The sequence below is a fragment of the Rhinopithecus roxellana genome, chromosome 7 (genome assembly GCF_007565055.1).
Source record: "Rhinopithecus roxellana isolate Shanxi Qingling chromosome 7, ASM756505v1, whole genome shotgun sequence".
NCBI classification, from domain to species: Eukaryota; Metazoa; Chordata; class Mammalia; order Primates; family Cercopithecidae; genus Rhinopithecus; species Rhinopithecus roxellana.
This window is the reverse complement of record NC_044555.1, coordinates 118,334,888-118,352,529: the sequence shown is the minus strand read 5'-3', so window position 1 is coordinate 118,352,529 and position 17,642 is coordinate 118,334,888.

Here is a 17,642-nt window from a genome sequence, read left to right as displayed (position 1 = left end):
GCACGTTGTTTTAAGCCACTCAGTTTTGGGGGATTTTGTAATGCAGCAATAAGCAAGTAAGACAAGCTGGCAACGGAAAGATTAGTAGGAATTCTCCGGGAAGGTAATGGAGAAAGAAGCTTTCTGGGCAAAGTGAAGCAAAGACGCAGAGGAGGAAAAGTTTATAGTTCATCTCAGGAATGGCAAGTAGTATTGTGTGGTTAAAGAAAAAATTGAAGGTGCACATCAGAGTAGTGGGATGAAAGAGTAAACTGGGTCTCAGTTTGGAAGAGAAATGTGTTGGAACCAGTAGCAATTTAATGATGAGCTTTGGCTATATCGCATCTTAGAATATCATATAGGAGTTGTATTTCTCCTGTATTGTTCCTTTCATTTGTGAACAGTTTACTCCCAAACTTCCTCAAAGAAATGATCGTTATCAGGTCATTATCTGGTTTTCTTCAATGCAATTATGTAGATTACTTTTTTTTTTTTTTTTTGAGACTGAGTTTTGCTCTCGTTGCCCAGGCTGGAGTGCAATGGCGCGATCTTGGCTCACTGCAACCTCTGTCTCCTGGGTTCAAGCGATTCTCCTGCCTCAGCCTCCCGAGTAGCTGGGATTACAGGCATGTGCCACCACACCCAGCTAATTTTGTATTTTTAGTAGTGACAGGATTTTTCCATATTGGTCAGGCTGGTCGAACTCCTGATCTCATGATCCACCCGCCTTGGACTCCCAAAGTGCTAGGATTACAGGCGTGATTACAGGAGTCTCAAACTCCTGACCCCAGGTGATCTACCCACCTCAGCCTCCAAAAGTATTGGGATTACAGGCCTGAGTCACTGCGCCCAGCCTATGTAGAGATTACTAAGAAGCACTTTCAGAATGTAGCTGCCTGCTCAGTCGGTAGGTTAATGTTTGCTTTCATTTTTGGGGTTTGCTTTACCGTTCATTTCTTCTTTTTTTTTTTTGACATGGGGTCTTACTCTGTCACCCAGGCTGGAGTGCAGTGACGCAATCTCGGCTCACTGCAAGCTCCGCCTCCCGGGTTCACGCCATTCTCCTGCCTCAGCCTCCCGAGTAGCTGGGACTACAGGCGCCCACCACCACGCCCGGCTAGTTTTTTGTATTTTTTTAGTAGAGACGGGGTTTCACTGTGTTAGCCAGGATGGTTTCGATCTCCTGACCTCGTGATCCACCCGTCTCGGCCTCCCAAAGTGCTGGGATTACAGGCTTGAGCCACCGCGCCCGGCCTACCATTCATTTATTAAAGAAGCAAACATGGCCGGGCGCGGTGGCTCAAGCCTGTAATCCCAGCACTTTGGGAGGCCGAGACGGGCGGATCACGCGGTCAGGAGATCGAGACCATCCTGGCTAACACAGTGAAACCCCGTCTTTACTAAAAAATACAAAAAACTAGCCGGGCGTGGTGGCGGGCGCCTGTAGTCCCAGCTACTCGGGAGGCTGAGGCAGGAGAATGGCGTAAACCCGGGAGGCGGAGCTTGCAGTGAGCTGAGATCCGGCCACTGCACTCCAGCCTGGGCGACACAGCGAGACTCCGTCTCAAAAAAAAAAAATAAAATAAAACAAAATAAAATAAAATAAAATAAAATAAAGAAGCAAACATTTATTGAGTTCCTAGCATATGGCAGGTACTTGGGATTCAGAAAAATAAGCCACAGTTCTTGCCTTCTAGAAGTTTATAGTCCATCTGAAGAGATGGACAGGCAGTAGGAAACTACAATACGGCACACTTAGCCCCAGAGAGGAAAGAGAAAATTTCATCTGATTAAGACAAAACAGGCCGGGCGCAGTGGCTCAGGCCTGTAATCCCAGCACTTTGGGAGGCCAAGGCAGGTGGATCATGAGGTCAGGAGTTCAAGACCAGCCTGGCCAAAATGGTGAAACCCCGTCTCTACTAAATATGTAAAAATTAGCAAGGCATGGTGGCGGGCGCCTGTAATCCCAGCTACTCTGGAGGCTGAGGCAGGAGAATCGCTTGAACCTGACAGGCAGAGGTTGCAGGGAGCCAATATTGTGCCACTACACTACAGCCTGGGTGATGAGACTCCATCTCAAAAAAAAAAAAAAAAAAAGACAATACAGGCAAGGTATGGTGGCCCACGTCTGTCATCCTAGCCCTTTGGGAGTCCAAGGTGGGTAGAGCACTTGAGGCCAGGAGTTCGAGACAAGCCTGACCAACATGGAGAAATCCCATCTCTACCAAAAATACAACAATTAGCTGGGCGAGGTGGCTCATGCCTGTAATCTCAGCATTTTGGGAGGCCGAAGCGGGTGCATCACTTGAGGTCAGGAGTTCAAGACCAGCCTGACTAACATAGTGAAACCCTGTCTCTACTAAAAATACAACATTAGCCGGGCATGGTGGTGCACACTTGTAATCCCAGCTACTTGGGAAGCTGAGGCAGAAGAATTGCTTGAACTCAGGAGGCAGAAGTTGCACTGAGCCAAGCCATAGCACTCCAGCCTGGACAACAAGAGTGAAATTCTGTCTCAAAAGAGAAAAACACACAAAAATTAACCAGGTATGGTAGCACACGCCTGTAATCTCAATTCCTTGGGAGACTGAGGCATAACAATTGCTTCAACCCAGGAGGTAGATGTTGCAATGAGCTGAGATCATGCCACTGCACTCCAGCCCGGGTGACAGAGTGAGACTCTGTCTCAAATAATAATAGTAATAATAATAATAATAATAATAATAATAATAATACTTTCTTCAATTCCTTCCACCCAATCTTTCCTCTGACTCATTAGCCTTGAACTCCTTGACTCAATCAATCCTCCCACCTCACCCTCCCAAGTAACTGGGACTACAGGTGGGCAGCACTCCACCCAGCTTATATACCATTTTATCACCTGTGTAGATTCATGTACCCACCACCACAGTCAGGATACTGAACAATTCCAGCATCACAGATTCTTCCTGGTGCCCTTTTATAACCACACCCATCTTCTGCCACCCTCCCTTCCCCAATCCATGGCAACCACTTACTCTGCCCTCCACTTCTTAAATTTTCCCATTTCAAAAAATGCTATATAAATAGGCACTTTTCAAAAGTTTTCTGCACTCAGAGTGAGAAACATATGCAGTGCTACAGTATTTCAAGAAGGGTAAAAACCCTCTTGTGTTTTCTTACTCCATTTAAAGGAAAATATTTCCTTCCAGCAGAGTAAAATTGACTTACTTTCTGGGTATTTTACTCTAGTAAATTTCTACTTTAGTAATGGTGGCTGAATCCCTTTAGCAATGGGCACTTCTTCAAGTAGTAGTTTCTGTGAAGGAAAACAGCCTCCCCACATCCTATATAGTTCAGGCAGAACTTTGGGCTGGAGGAAAGAAAAGTTTTTGCCTGAAATTCATATATCAAAATTGTCACACATTGATAAAGGACAGAATTCAAACCTAACATATAAAAATGGAGCTGGGCAAGGCCGGGCGCGGTGGCTCAAGCCTGTAATCCCAGCACTTTGGGAGGCCGAGACGGGCGGATCACGAGCTCAGGAGATCGAGACCATCCTGGCTAACACGGTGAAACCCCGTCTCTACTAAAAAATACAGAAAACTAGCCGGGCGAGGTGGCGGGCGCCTGTAGTCCAGCTACTCGGGAGGCTGAGGCAGGAGAATGGCGTAAACCCGGGAGGCGGAGCTTGCAGTGAGCTGAGATCCGGCCACTGCACTCCAGCCTGGGCGACAGAGCGAGACTCCGTCTCAAAAAAAAAAAAAAAAAAAAAAATGGAGCTGGGCATGGTGGCTCATGCCTGTAATCCCTGTACTTTGAGAGGCTGAGGCAGGAAGATCCAATTAAGTCCAGAAGTTCAAGACCAGTCTGGACAACATAGGGAGACCCCATCTCCACAAAAAAATTTTTTTTAATTAGCTGGGTGTGGTGGCACAGCCTGTGGTCCTAGCTACTCGGGAGGGTGTGGTGGGAGGATGGCTTGAGCCCAGGAGGCTGAGGCTGCTGTGAGCTGTGATCGTGCCACTGTACTCCAGCCTGGGTGACAGAGGAAGACCCTGTCCCTCCCGCCTCCCCCTTCCCCCCCAAAAAAAGATAAAAAGAAAAATGCCTAATTTATACTCATAGTCTCATATTCCATTTCATATTCCATCTTGGAACCAAATATTTAGATTCTTTGGGGCTATCCGAGAAAATGTGCTTTCCTTTGAACATAAAGTTGCCACTAAGTAGGATCCAAGTTTATCCAAGTTCATTAGAAGATATAAGCTTGACACTGTTTTCCTGTAATGGAGAGGGATACTACACTCTCTCCTTTCCTTCTCTCATATGGCAGAATGGCAAAAGGACTGTGTGGGAAGGTTGCCCAGGTTAGGGGTCAATAGCTCTTTTTTCATGTGTTCTCAACTGGCTTTGTTTTTCTAGGTTTCCCCTTACTACCCAGAATGACTGGGATGTTGTCACTACATCTTGCTGGTTTCTCCCTTCTTGTTTTCTGCTTGGCCAATCCCAGCCCTTCTCCTTCCCAACTTAACTATTCAACATTCTGATTTCAACATCTTTTTCCTTCTCCTGCTGTGGAGACATCTAAAGAATTTCACCTGCTGTGTGTTTCCAACAGGCCAATTAAAATATGGAGCGGGTGGAGGGAAAGAAGAGGAATAAGAACAGCAAACAAGAAATTACCAAGTATTTAGCAAAGCAAAGAGGGGCCTTCTATTAGGTTTCAGTGAAGCCATTGAGCTGATCTTTTACAATCTTCACGGATTGTTGTCAGAGAGGAGATGAGCGAGCCAACTGAAGTAGAAAAATTGAAAAATGAAGGTAGAGAATGATCTGGAAAACTATACTATACTAAAGAAGAAAGACTTTAAGTATCCTAAAGCCCAAATGATTAATGATTACTGTGGGTTGCATTCGATTTTAAAGACAGCTGGTATCATTGGCTAAATAATGTAGTTGTAACTTGAGAACAAGGAAAACCTACTTGAGTTGTGTCATTTCAAATACCTATTAAAGAGTTGAGTAGAGGATGCAAGTATGAGAGACTCGCTGCAGTATGTAATTATGCACTTTGAAAGCATGGTTCATCCACGGCTCTCAAAGCACATTACCAACTTTAATTGTTTTTTGTAACACCTCTGCAAGACCATTTTTCCCTACAGACAGATGAAATGGAGACAGAAAGGTTACCAGGCGCCTTCAGTCACCATGAATCATCTGTGGAGTTGCTCCTATTCCAGATTGATTTGTCATTTGAGTTAATTGATGATTTCCAAATGAAGACAGACTGCTTGAGCAGTGCTTTGAGTAAATTTTGGCTTCTAATTTTTGTTTGTTTGTTTGGAAGCAAGGGAGGCTAGATTCCTTTTAAGCTGTAATCTGTTTGAAGAGTTATTATTCAATAAAATGTACATGGAAACATATTAAAATATGCAAGACATATGCCAGCACACACATATAAGTTTATAACATAACAGACCAAGTGGGTCCTTTTGTCCTCCATCATTAACCTCGCACAGAAAACAAAACAAAACAAAATGACAAATGTATCATATATGATCATACAGCTTTAGGATCTGGAACAACCTCAGATCTTTTTTTTTGTGAGACAGTCTCACTCTGTCACCCAGGCCGGAGTGAACTGGTTGCCCACTGCAACCTCCACCTCCTGGGCTCAAGCAATTCTCCTGTCTCAGCCTCCCGAGTAGCTGGGACTACAGGCGCACACCAACATGCCCAGCTAATTTTTGTATTTCTAGTAGAGATGGGGTTTCACCACGTTGGTCAGGCTGGTCTTGAACTCCAGACCTCCGGTGATCCACTTGTCTCGGCCTCCCAAAGTGCTGGGATTATAGACATGAGCCACTGCACCTGGTCAACCTCAGATCTTTTAGCTTTTGTGACACTCCTTTCATGAAACCTACTCCAATTATTGGGCCACACCTCATTTGTCCTTCTGTGTTCCTGTTGTAATGATAGTCTATTACACACAATCTAGCGCTGTGTTACAATGTACTTACACTCTTTTGTTCTTTTGATTTTTTTTGTGAGTTAAACGACATAACAGTTATCAATGGCCCCTCCCTGTATTGTATTTGGAATCAGGAAATACCTTGTGAATGATGTATGTCTCTTTCTGCCAACAAGACTATAAACCCCAGGAGGGCTGAGTTTGAGTCTTATTTTCTTATATCCTACCTCCTAGAATTTTTGGGTACACCTCAAACACTTAACACACAGTGTTAGTTTGATTTAATAAGATTGAGAGATGGTGGTGAGGGTAACAGTGAAGTGAAATGGGTTCTATTAAACTCATTAATCAAGGTGGCTGAATTTAAATGTGTATTTCAGGCCGGGCGTGGTGGCTCATGCCTGTAATTCCAGCACTTTGGGAGGCCAAGGCAGGTGGATCGCCAGAGGTCAGGAATTCGAGACCAGCCTGACCAACATGGAGACACCCTGTCTTTACTAAAAGTACAAAAATTAGTTGGGCATGGTAGCACGCACCTGTAATCCCAGCTACTTGGGAGGCTGAGGCAGGAGAATCGCTTGAACCTGGGAGGCAGAGGCTGCAGCCAGCTGAGATCACCCACTGCACTCCAGCCTGGGCAACAAGAGCAAAACTCCGTCTCAAATAAATAAATAAATAAATAAAATAAAATGAAAAATAAATATATATTTCAAATAAAAAGGAACCTATGTGAGACCTGTATAATTTACCCAGCCCCTGCAAAGGCTTAGAACAGGGGATGGTTGCCTGGTAAATGCGTATTCTTTTCCTTATCTCCCAACATAGCTCACAAAACCTGCCTTAGAAAATAACTTACTTCTAGGCCGGGCGCGGTGGCTCAAGCCTGTAATCCCAGCGCTTTGGGAGGCCAAAGACGGGCGGATCACGAGGTCAGGAGATCGAGACCATCCTGGCTAACCCGGTGAAACCCCGTCTCTACTAAAAAATACAAAAAACTAGCCGGATGAGGTGGCGGGCGTCTGTAGTCCCAGCTACTCGGGAGGCTGAGGCAGGAGAATGGCGTGAACCCGGGAGGCGGAGCTTGCAGTGAGCAGAGATCCGGCCACTGCACTCCAGCCTGGGCGACAGAGCGAGACTCCATCTCAAAAAAAAAAAAGAAAAGAAAAGAAAAGAAAAGAACTTACTTCTATGGTATCCTGCTCAGAAATTCAAAATCCAGCATATGAGCTTGAATTTCTCTTATCTGGTGGGGAGGGGAGAGGACCAAATTTATCCTACATATGTACCTAAGGAGACCTAGTGTACATAAAGAGCCCTTAAGGATTCTCAATAAATACTTTGGACCTCTCATTCAAAACCTCCAGTTTTAGTTATTTAGACCCGCCAGACTTTCATGATTCTGAACTCTGCACTTTTTCCTTTCTCTCAGACAGAACTCTCCCCTCCTTGACTACTTAAATGTTCCCCCGCCTCCAGAAAACCTTCCCTAGACCCTCCCCTAAACCATCTGAATTAAATACAGCTCCTATTTCCCTTCAGCACTCTGTGATAGAACGTAGTCATCCAGCTCAGAGCTTGCTGGCAAAAAGTAGATGTTTAATGTTTGTGCAAAAAAAGAATGAGGCAAGGCACAGTGGCTCGCGCCTGTAATCCCAGCACTTTGGGAGGCCGAGGTGGGCGGATCGCTGGAGATTAGTTCACCTGGCCAACATGGTGAAACCCCGTCTCTATTAAATATACAAAAATTAGCCGGGCATGGAGGCAGGTGCCTATAATCCCAGCTTCTCAGGAGGCTGAGGCAGGAGAATTACTTGAACCCGGGAGGCGGGAGGCGGGAGGCGGAGGCTGCAGTGAGCCGAGATTGCGTCATTGCGTTCCAGCCTGGGCAACAAGAGCGAAACTTCGTCTCAGAAAACAACAACAACAACAAACAAACAAACAGAAAAACTAGCCTGGTGCGGTGTCGGGCACCTGTAATCCCAGCTACTCAGGAGGCTGAGGCAGGAGAATCGCTTGAACCCGGGAGGCGGAGATTGCAGTGAGTCAAGATCGCCCACTGCACTCCAGCCTGGGCGACAGAGTTAAACTCCATCTCAAAAAAGAAAAAAAAGGGCCAGGCGTGGTGGCTCACACCTGTAATCCCAGCACTTTGGGAGACCGAGGCGGACGGATCACAAGGTCAAGAGATCGAGACGATCCTGGCCACCATGGTGAAACCCCGTCTCTACTAAAAATACAAAAATTAGCTGGGCATGGTGGCGCTCGCCTGTAGTCCCAGCTACTCGGGAGGCTGAGGCAGGAGAATCGCTTGAACCAGGGCGGCGGAGGTTGCAGTGAGCCAAGAGCTGCCACTGCATTCTAGCCTGGGGACAGAGCGAGACTCTGTCTCAAAAAAAAAAAAAAAGAGAGAAAGAAAGAAAGAAATACAAAAATTAAACAGGCATGATGGCACACCTGTAGTCCCAGCTACTCTGGAGGCTGAAGTGGGAGTTTCCCTTGAGCCTGGGAGACAGAGGTTGCAGTGAGCTGGAATTGTACCACTGCACTCCAGCCTGGGCAACAGAGCAAGACTCTGTCTCAAAAAGAAAAGAAAAGAAAAGAAAAGAGGTCGGGCGTGGTGGCTCAGGCCTGTAATCCTAGTACTTTGGGAGGCTCAGGCAGGTGGATAACCTGAGGTCAGGAGTTCGAGACCAGCCTGACCAACATGGAGAAACCCGGTCTCTACTAAAAATACAAAAATTAGCCAGGAAGGCTGAGGCAGGAGTATCACTTGAACCCAGGAGACAGAGGTTACGGTGAGCCAAGAACACGGCATTGCACACCAGCCTGGGCAACAAGAGCAAAACCCCATCTCAAAGAAAAAAAAAAAAAAGAAAGAAAAGAAAAGAAAAATTTGTAAAAGCATCAGTATTGATCCAAATTGTATTGTACTTGTCAATGAACAGTTTTTGGATGGGGAGGTTTTCCCACTCCATTTATTTATTCATTTGTTCATTCATTCCATCACTCATACACTTATGTACTGAGCAAAAATTAACTCAGTACCTACTAATGGACTAGATAGTGTGCTAGTCACGATAACATAGCGACTAGGGAGACATGCTTCCTGACTTCCAAGGTTTTACTTGGCAGTGTAGTGAAAAGTTATCTTTCCCATTTCCAAATTCCTGAGATCAGAAATGTAGTTAAACTTTTTTTTTTTTTTTTTTTAAGAATTACTTTAATTTTTCAATTCAGGTTGAGTAGATTTGGTTTTGTGGTTTGCTATCATATGGCCAGCCAGGTCTTGCCATCCAAAAAGGAGCTTAGATTTACATGTATATACATCAGACAGTGAGGCAGCCAATGTAGCTAAATGATGCCAAAAATTAGCTAGAAACAGCTTTGTTGCCTATAAGAACAGCTTGACTGGTGATTCACCATATGATTTAGGTGAGTCACATAACCTCTATGTCTGGGGTTTCTCAACTGTAAATTACAGAGATGCTAGGAATATAATGAATAAGGAACACAATGGCATATGCAAGAGTACCAGACCAGAAGTCAGAGTTCTTTTTATGGCTTTGCTTCTACCTATCTGTATGACCCTGGGCAAGTCACCTAACCTTTCAGTGGCCATTTCATTAACTGCAGAATTATAATAAACTGCCCACTTTAGAGAGATGTTACAAAACAAAGCAGGTAAAGTGCTTTGAAAATTATAGTTTCAGACTGGGTGCGGTGGCTTACGCCTGTAATCCCAGTACTTTGGGAGGCCGAGGCGGGCAGATCCAGAGGTCAGGAGATCGAGACCATCCTGGCTAACACGGTGAAACCCCATCTCTACCTAAAAAGTACAAAAAATTAGCTGGGAGTGGTGGCAGGCGCCTGTAGACCCAGCTACTTGGGGAGGCTGAGGCAGAAGAATGGCATGAACCCGGGAGGCGGAGCTTGCAGTGAGACGAGATAGTGCTACTGCACTCCAGCCTGGGTGACAGAGTAAGACTTTGTCTCAAAAAAAAAAAAAAAAAAAGAAAAAGAAAATGATTTATGTAAATTGACATCACTACTATGTATCAAGAGATCTTTTGAGAATACAAATTAACATCCCTAAATTTATCCGTTTCATGTATTCTTATTTTCATGTTAGAAAACAGAACTGACTTGACTGTCCAAGTAAATCTGAGGGCCCCTTGAATGGCAGGACTTAAAAACACACTTTCCACAATGGTACACAACAATGATTTCTCCAATTATCTCAGTGCCATTACCCATATATTGATTTAAACATAAGGAGTAACCATATAGAGAGTAGAAGGCAAAGAGATAATGTATATAAGGGGTTTTGAAAGTCATGGAAAGGCTAAGAAGCTGTATAAATGAATTTCATCATGCTACATCCCTGATTAATCATACTGTTTCACGACTGTTTCATTTCGTGTGAAACTAACACATAATTAGTCCAATAAACTCTAATTAGAGGAATGATTCCTCAGGCTTATATAGAGGGTTTGTAATTTTTGAGTCTCTTTCATGTACATTTTCTCATATGATCCTTATGACAATCCTCTGAGGTAGGTGAACAGAAATTATTACCCTCATGTATTGATATTTTTATGTTTCACTTCATATAACTAGTCAAATATTGACTTACAATTTACACTTAATGTAGGTATCTTCACTTAATTTTTTTCTTTTCTTTCTTTCTTTCTTTCTTTTTTTTCTTTTTTTTTTTTTTGAGACAGGCTCTTGCTCTGTCACTCAAGCTGGAGTGCAGTGGCACAATCACGGCTCACTGCAGCCTCGACATCTCGGGCTCAAGTGATCCTCCCAGCTCAGCCTCCTGAGTAGCTGGGACCACAGGCACATGCAACCACTCCTGGCTAAGTTTTCTATTTTTTGTAGAGACAGGGTTTTGCCATGTTGCTCAGACTGGTCTCGAACTCCTGGAATAAAGCGATCCACCCACTTTAGCCTCCCAAAGTGCTGGGATTACAGGCGTGCGCCACCCTGTCTGGTCTTTTTCACTTAGTTACTATGGATCACATAAAAATATAATGTATCTAAAAATTTATAACAGAAAACCAAGAATGGTACAGCACAGAGTACATTCTTTTTAGTAATCAAATAACAACAAAAAAAGCTAGTTGAAAGAAAAACAGGTTTTTCCAGATTTATTAGATCATTCTCTTTACTTAATGATTAACACAGACCTTTGTTAAATTTCTACTAAGAAATCCATGTATAATGTTTGTTTAATGAAAAATAAAATGATTTTTAGCAAGTTTTTCTTAACTTCAGAAGATTAATTTTATGGGAGGAGATCTGGAGTCTTTTGTTTTTAATCCTAGTTTCCCTGAAACACTAGTTAGGTGTTCATGAACATACTCACGTGTTCGCCTTTCTTCCTCAACATAATTGTCAGTAATCTGGCAGAAGCAGAGCCTAATCTCTGCCAAACAAAATTCCAGTATTTAACAAGAAAATACATTTTTTCTGCCTTAGCCAAAAATGCAAAGCCCCTTATATAAGCTAATGGAATTAAAAAAGAAATCCTCAGTACCTAGTAACGGGAAAAAGCTAAAGAAACATTTCCAAGTCACTTATCTGAAAAAATTAAAAATAAACAACACGCACACAAAGAAAACTGACTCTTAAAAGTTCGCATAGGCCGGGCGCGGTGGCTCAAGCCTGTAATCCCAGCACTTTGGGAGGCCGAGACGGGCGGATCACAAGGTCAGGAGATCGAGACCATCCTGGCGAACACAGTGAAACACCGTCTCTACTAAAAATACAAAAAACTAGCCGGGCGAGGTGGCGGGCACCTGTAGTCCCAGCTACTTGGGAGGCTGAGGTAGGAGAATGGCGTGAACCCAGGAGGCGGAGCTTGCAGTGAGCGGAGATCGCGCCACTGCACTCCAGCCTGGGCGACAGAGCAAGACTCAGCCTCAAAAAAAAAAAAAAAAAGTTCACATAACAAATAGACATTAATAATTTTGTATGTAAAATATGTTTTTGGAACAGTAAGGTCTATGGTAAGAAAAATTAAATTTTGAAGCAAGATCACTGTTTAAATATCTCAATTTATTATATCCTAGTCTTTCTTTGCAAATTTAAATTCTGGGAAATTACAAGAAGAAAATAACAATTTTGATTTCTCTTGGGTTCTTATTCTTTATTTCTGTTTTCTTTTTTAGAGATGCGGTCTTAGTACGTTGCCCAGGCTGGAGTACACTGACTATTCATAGGGCCAGTAATAGTGTACTGTAGCCTCGACCTCCCAGGCTCAAGCAATCTTCCTGCTTCAGCTTTCTGAGTAGCTGGGAATACAGGTGCACCAACACTCCAGGGACCCTTATTTACTTTTACCCAGTATTCTTCCAATATTTAGTCGTAAGCCTACAATTAACAAGTATAGGCCCAGGCCAGGTGTGGTGGCTCACGCCTGTAATCCCAGCACTTTGGGAGGCCGAGGAGGGCATGAGCCACCATGTCTGGCCAGTTTTCTTTGGTTCTTTTGTGGCACAATTATTTTTAAAATTTTAAAACTAAAAAAGAATTCAGAACTACTAATTATTATGAATTAGAGAGGCTGACTCCTTCCAACTCTGAAATTCTAGCATTCCAAATTCAAGGCTCACGTTGCACTGAAGCTTTGGCTCTCTGTAGAAATGCAGGTCTGTTCTGTACAATCTCAACTTGTTGCTGTTGGACTAGCACTAATGAGTGAGCCTTCAAATACTTAAGTGGAGGATAGTGTAATGGCAATGAGCAATGTGGGGCTATGTTGAACTCAGCAGGGAAAGGGTTGCAGAAAAATTCCCATTACAAAGTTCAAAGTGTATGCAAGAGTTTTTTTTTGGAAAAGTAGAATGAGAAGGCACTCACAAGATGTTGTATTTTATGCCTTTATATTTTGTAACATGAGAAAATACAATACTGGGCCAGCAATGAGTTAGTTATAGGGAAAAGTAAGAAAGGTGAGGATGATAATCATATGCAGAGATCTACATCAATTTGATTTATAGGTTTCAGACCCCATATGATATTCCAGTGTTTTTCAAACTTTAGCTGGCATCTGTACCACCTAGAGGGCTTATTAAAAGATTGCTGGGTTGCACCCTCAGTTTCTGATTCTAGGTTTGAGTTGGGGTCCAGGAATTTGAATTTCTAACAAATTCCCAGGTGATGTACTTTTGAGAACCACTAGGTATCCATATACCATGCAGTTAGTCTACTAACTTTTAATAAGTACCATATTTGTTCTACAATGTATAAGCAAACTACCACATGAAATAGTGAAAACATGGTTTAAAAGTATTTTTGAAATGATAATATCAGTTACGGGAGTTTTATTTCCCTTAATTTTCAAATAAGGAAAAATGGGACATAAAGTTGATTTTAATTATTGTTTAAATGTATATTAAAATTCAGCAATAATAGTGGTGAGTTAAAAATTCACACATTTATGCAAAGTTTTTCTTATCCATTAGAAATACATAACAAGGCGGCTGGGCGCGGTGGCTCAAGCCTTTAATCCCAGCATTTTGGGAGGCTGAGGTGGGCGGATCACCTGAGGTCAGGAGTTCGAGACCAGCCTGACCAATATGGAGAAACCCCATCTCTACTAAAAATACAAAAATTAGCCAGGTGTGGTGGCAGGCGCTTGTAATCTCAGCTACTTGGGAGGCTGAGGCAGGAGAATGGCGTAAACCCGGGAGGCGGAGCTTGCAGTGAGCTGAGATCTGGCCACTGCACTCCAGTCCGGGCGACAGAGCGAGACTCCGCCTCAAAAAAAAAAAATAAATAAATAAATAAATAAATAAATAAATAAAATAAAAATTAGCTGGCATGGTGGTGGGTGCCTGTAATCCCAGCTACTCGAGAGGCTGAGGCAGAATTGCTTGAGCCTGGAGGTGGAGGTTGCAGTGAGCAGAGATAGCGCCACTGCACTCCAGCCTGCGAAACAGAGTGAGACTCCATCTCAAAAAAAAAAAAAAAAAAATCTTTTTGCCAAAGGATTCTTTATTCCCTCATTCTTTATCCCACCAGATTGCTCGCAGCTTCTAAAACTCACTGTCAGTTGCTTCTACAAACTCACAAGTATCCTTCCTTGCTGCCTGCCTCAAAGGGGCAGTGGTTTTTTAGGTTCATTGCTGTTTGCCTGTTCAAGTTTTGTTATAGTGACTATACTATCTCCTAAGACAACCAAGCATATCTTTTTGGAGAGAGGGGTGTTACTATTGTTCATATATTATACATTTAAAAAATCGACATTTCATGCACTTATAGAATTCCATACATTAATGTGAAAACTGATGTCTTTTCTTTAAAAACATGGCATGACCTAATGTGTACCTTATACCTACATACAATGGCATAAGATATATTTAGGAGGTTACATTGCAGTATTTTTAAGAGGGTGATTTTATCTTTTCTAAGAAAGTGAAACAAATACAAGGTAGTAAGATATAACTTTAAAGAATAGTATTTTATTGAATAAGTTTTATTCACAGAAAAATAAGCTTTAATCTACAATGAATGCCAGATTATACAGCAGAAAGCAATTTTCTTAGTTTTCCACACAGAAAGGTTCTAAGTGAAAAAAGCCATAAAATTATATTCACAAATATAGTACTCTGTCTCAAAACATTTCACATGATTATTCACAATACTAATACAATTAAATCAGTCATTCAGTCAGGTTAAAGTATAACAGTAATGAAAAAATGCAAAATTTAACATAAATTACATTAAAACCCTTGTTACATCAAACCAAAAATGCAAATTTCTTACTAAATCCAGAAAAATGGTAAAATATATAGTAATTTAAAATATTAAATTAATGATGGCCGGGCGCAGTGGCTCACGCCTGTAATCCCAGCACTTTGGGAGGCCGAGGATGGCGGATCACGAGGTCAGGAGATCAAGATCATCCTGGCTAACATGGTGAAACCCCGTCTCTACTAAAAATACAAAAAAAATTAGTCGGGCGTGGTGGCGGGCGCCTGTAGTCCCAGCTACTCCGGAGGCTGAGGCAGGAGAATGGCGTGAGTGAACCCGGGAGGCGGAGCTTGCAGTGAGCGGAGATTGCGCCACTGCACTCCAGCCTGGGCGACAGAGCAAGACTCCGTCTTAAAGACAAAAAACAAAAAGCAAAACAAAAAAAAATCCTATTAATGACACAGAATAAGAAAGTGGTAAACTCCAAAAATCTATAGGCATATCTGGTAACTTCAGACTTCAAGGTAGAATCTGATCACCCAAACATTAATGTAGCATTTGTCTAATTTCTGTTTTGTTTTTAAGACTAGGTCTCACTCACCCAGGCTGGAGTGCGGCGGCACCATCTTGGCTCACTGCAGCCTCCGCCTCCCAAGTTCAAGCGATTCTCCTGCCTCAGTCGCTCAAGCAGCTGGGACTACAGGCATGCGCCACCACGACCAGCTATTTTTGTATTTTTGTAGACAGGGTTTCAGCATGTTGGCCAGGCTGGTCTCCAACTCCTGACCTCAGGTGATCCGCATGCCTCAGCATCCAAAAGTGCTGGAATTACAGGCGTGAGCCACCGTGCCCAGCGTCATTTGTCTAATTTGAAAATACAATTGTCCCTTGCTATCCATGGGGTTTTGGTTTCACGATCCCCTAGGACCTGAGGATGCTTAAGTTCCTTAGATAAAATCACACAAGGCCGGGCTCAGTGGTTCACTCCTGTAATCCCAGCACTTTGTGAGGCCGAGGCAGGCAGATCACCTGAGATCAGGAGTTCGAGACCAGCCTGGCCAACACCGCGAAACCAGTCTCTACTGAAAAATATAAAAATTAGCCGGGTGTGGTGGCGGGTGCCTGTAATTCCAGCTATTCGGGTGGCTGAGGCCTGAGAATTGCTTGAACCCAGGAGGCGGAGGCTGCAGTGAGCCGAGATGGCGCCACTGCACTCCAGCCTGGGTGAGGGAGACTCTTGTCTCCAAAAAAAAAAAAAAAAAAAAAAAAAAAAGCCGGGCTCATGCCTGTAATCCCAGCACTTTGGGAGTCAGATCACTTGAGGTCAGAAGTTCAAGACTAGCCTGGCCAACACGGTGAAACCCTGTCTCTACTAAGAATACAAAAAAAATTAGCTGGGCACCATGGAGCACGCCTATAGTCGCAGCTGCTTGGGAGGCAGACGTTGTGGTGAGCCAAGATTGCCCCATTGCACTCCACCCTGGGCAACAAAGTGAGACTGTTTAAATAAATAATAAAAAGAAATTATTTGCATATAATGTATGCACATCTTCATCACATCCTTTATTCTGAGACAAGATCTCACACTGTCACCCAGGCTGGAGTGCAGTGCCATGATCATAGCTCAATGCAGCCTCTGCCTCCCAGACTCAAGCGACTCCCACCTCAGCCTCTGGAGTAGCCGGGACTACAGGCACACACCACCATGTCCAGCTAATTTTTTTATTTTTTGTAGAGACAGGGTTTTGCCGTTTGCCCAGGCTGGCATCATATACTTTAAGTCATCTCTATATGACTTTAATATCTAATACAATATATTAGGTTGGTTTAAAAATAATTGCATTTTTTTGCATTTTTGCACCAAACTTAATGCTATGTAAATAGTTGTTATACTGCTGCTTAGCAACAGTATAACAATTTTGGCTTTTTCCTTATATTATTTTGTATTTTTGTATTTATTTATTTTTTCCCTCAGTATTTTCAATTCCTCCTTGGTTGAGTCCATGGATGCAAAATCCGCAGATATGAAGGGCTGGCTATATATGCATTGATGATTGTCCTATTATACTAGTTATAAAGTGTCATTTAATATGTAGTGAAAGTTATGGTATAGTGGAAAGAATAGTTGAAAAATAAACATTTGGACCTTTCAAGAAAGGTAGCTTGGTGAAGTTTTTCATCTTCAAACTATGTCCCAGTCAGGGCTCTGCTACTAATTAGCTATAATCTTTGCAAAAATTACATCGCCTTTGAGCCTCCATTGCCTCACCTGTAAAATGAAAGAGAAGAATTGGGTACTCTCTAAGGTCACTTCCAGCTCTGTCATTCTATAATCTGTTAGGCTGAGGAAGAAATTCACATTGTGTTAACTGTATGAGTCAAACTGAAAATGATTATTAAAGTGGGAAAAAGCCAATTGTTTCTCTTAGAAAGTTCAAGTAAATTTGAGAAGAATAATCTTTTCAATTTTTTAGGAAGAATTTAAATATTTTTAGGGGTTTGATCTATTTATTTAGAGATGCGGTCTCACTCTGTCACCTAGACTGGAGTACAGTGGCACAATCATAGCTCACTCCTGCCTCAAACTCATGGGCTCAAGTGATTCTCCTGCCTCTGCCTCCAGAGGAGCTGAGACTATAGGCATGTGCCACCACGCCTGGCTAACATTTGTATTGACCTATTTATTTATTGTGATTTATATCTTTTTTTTTTTTGAGATGGAGATTCGCTCTTGTTGCCCAGGCTGGAGTGCAATGGCGCCATCTTGGCTCACCACAACCTCCGTCTCCTGGGTTCAAGCGATTCTCCTGCCTCAGCCTCCCCAGTAGTTGGGATTAAGGGCACGAGCCACGACGCCCAGCTCATTCTGTATTTTTAGTAGAGACGGGGTTTCTCCATGTTGGTCAGGCTGGTCTCAACCTCCCGACCTCAGGTGATCGGCCCGCCTTGGCCTCCCAAAGTGCTGGGATTACAGGAGTGAGCCACCGCACCCAGCCGATTTATA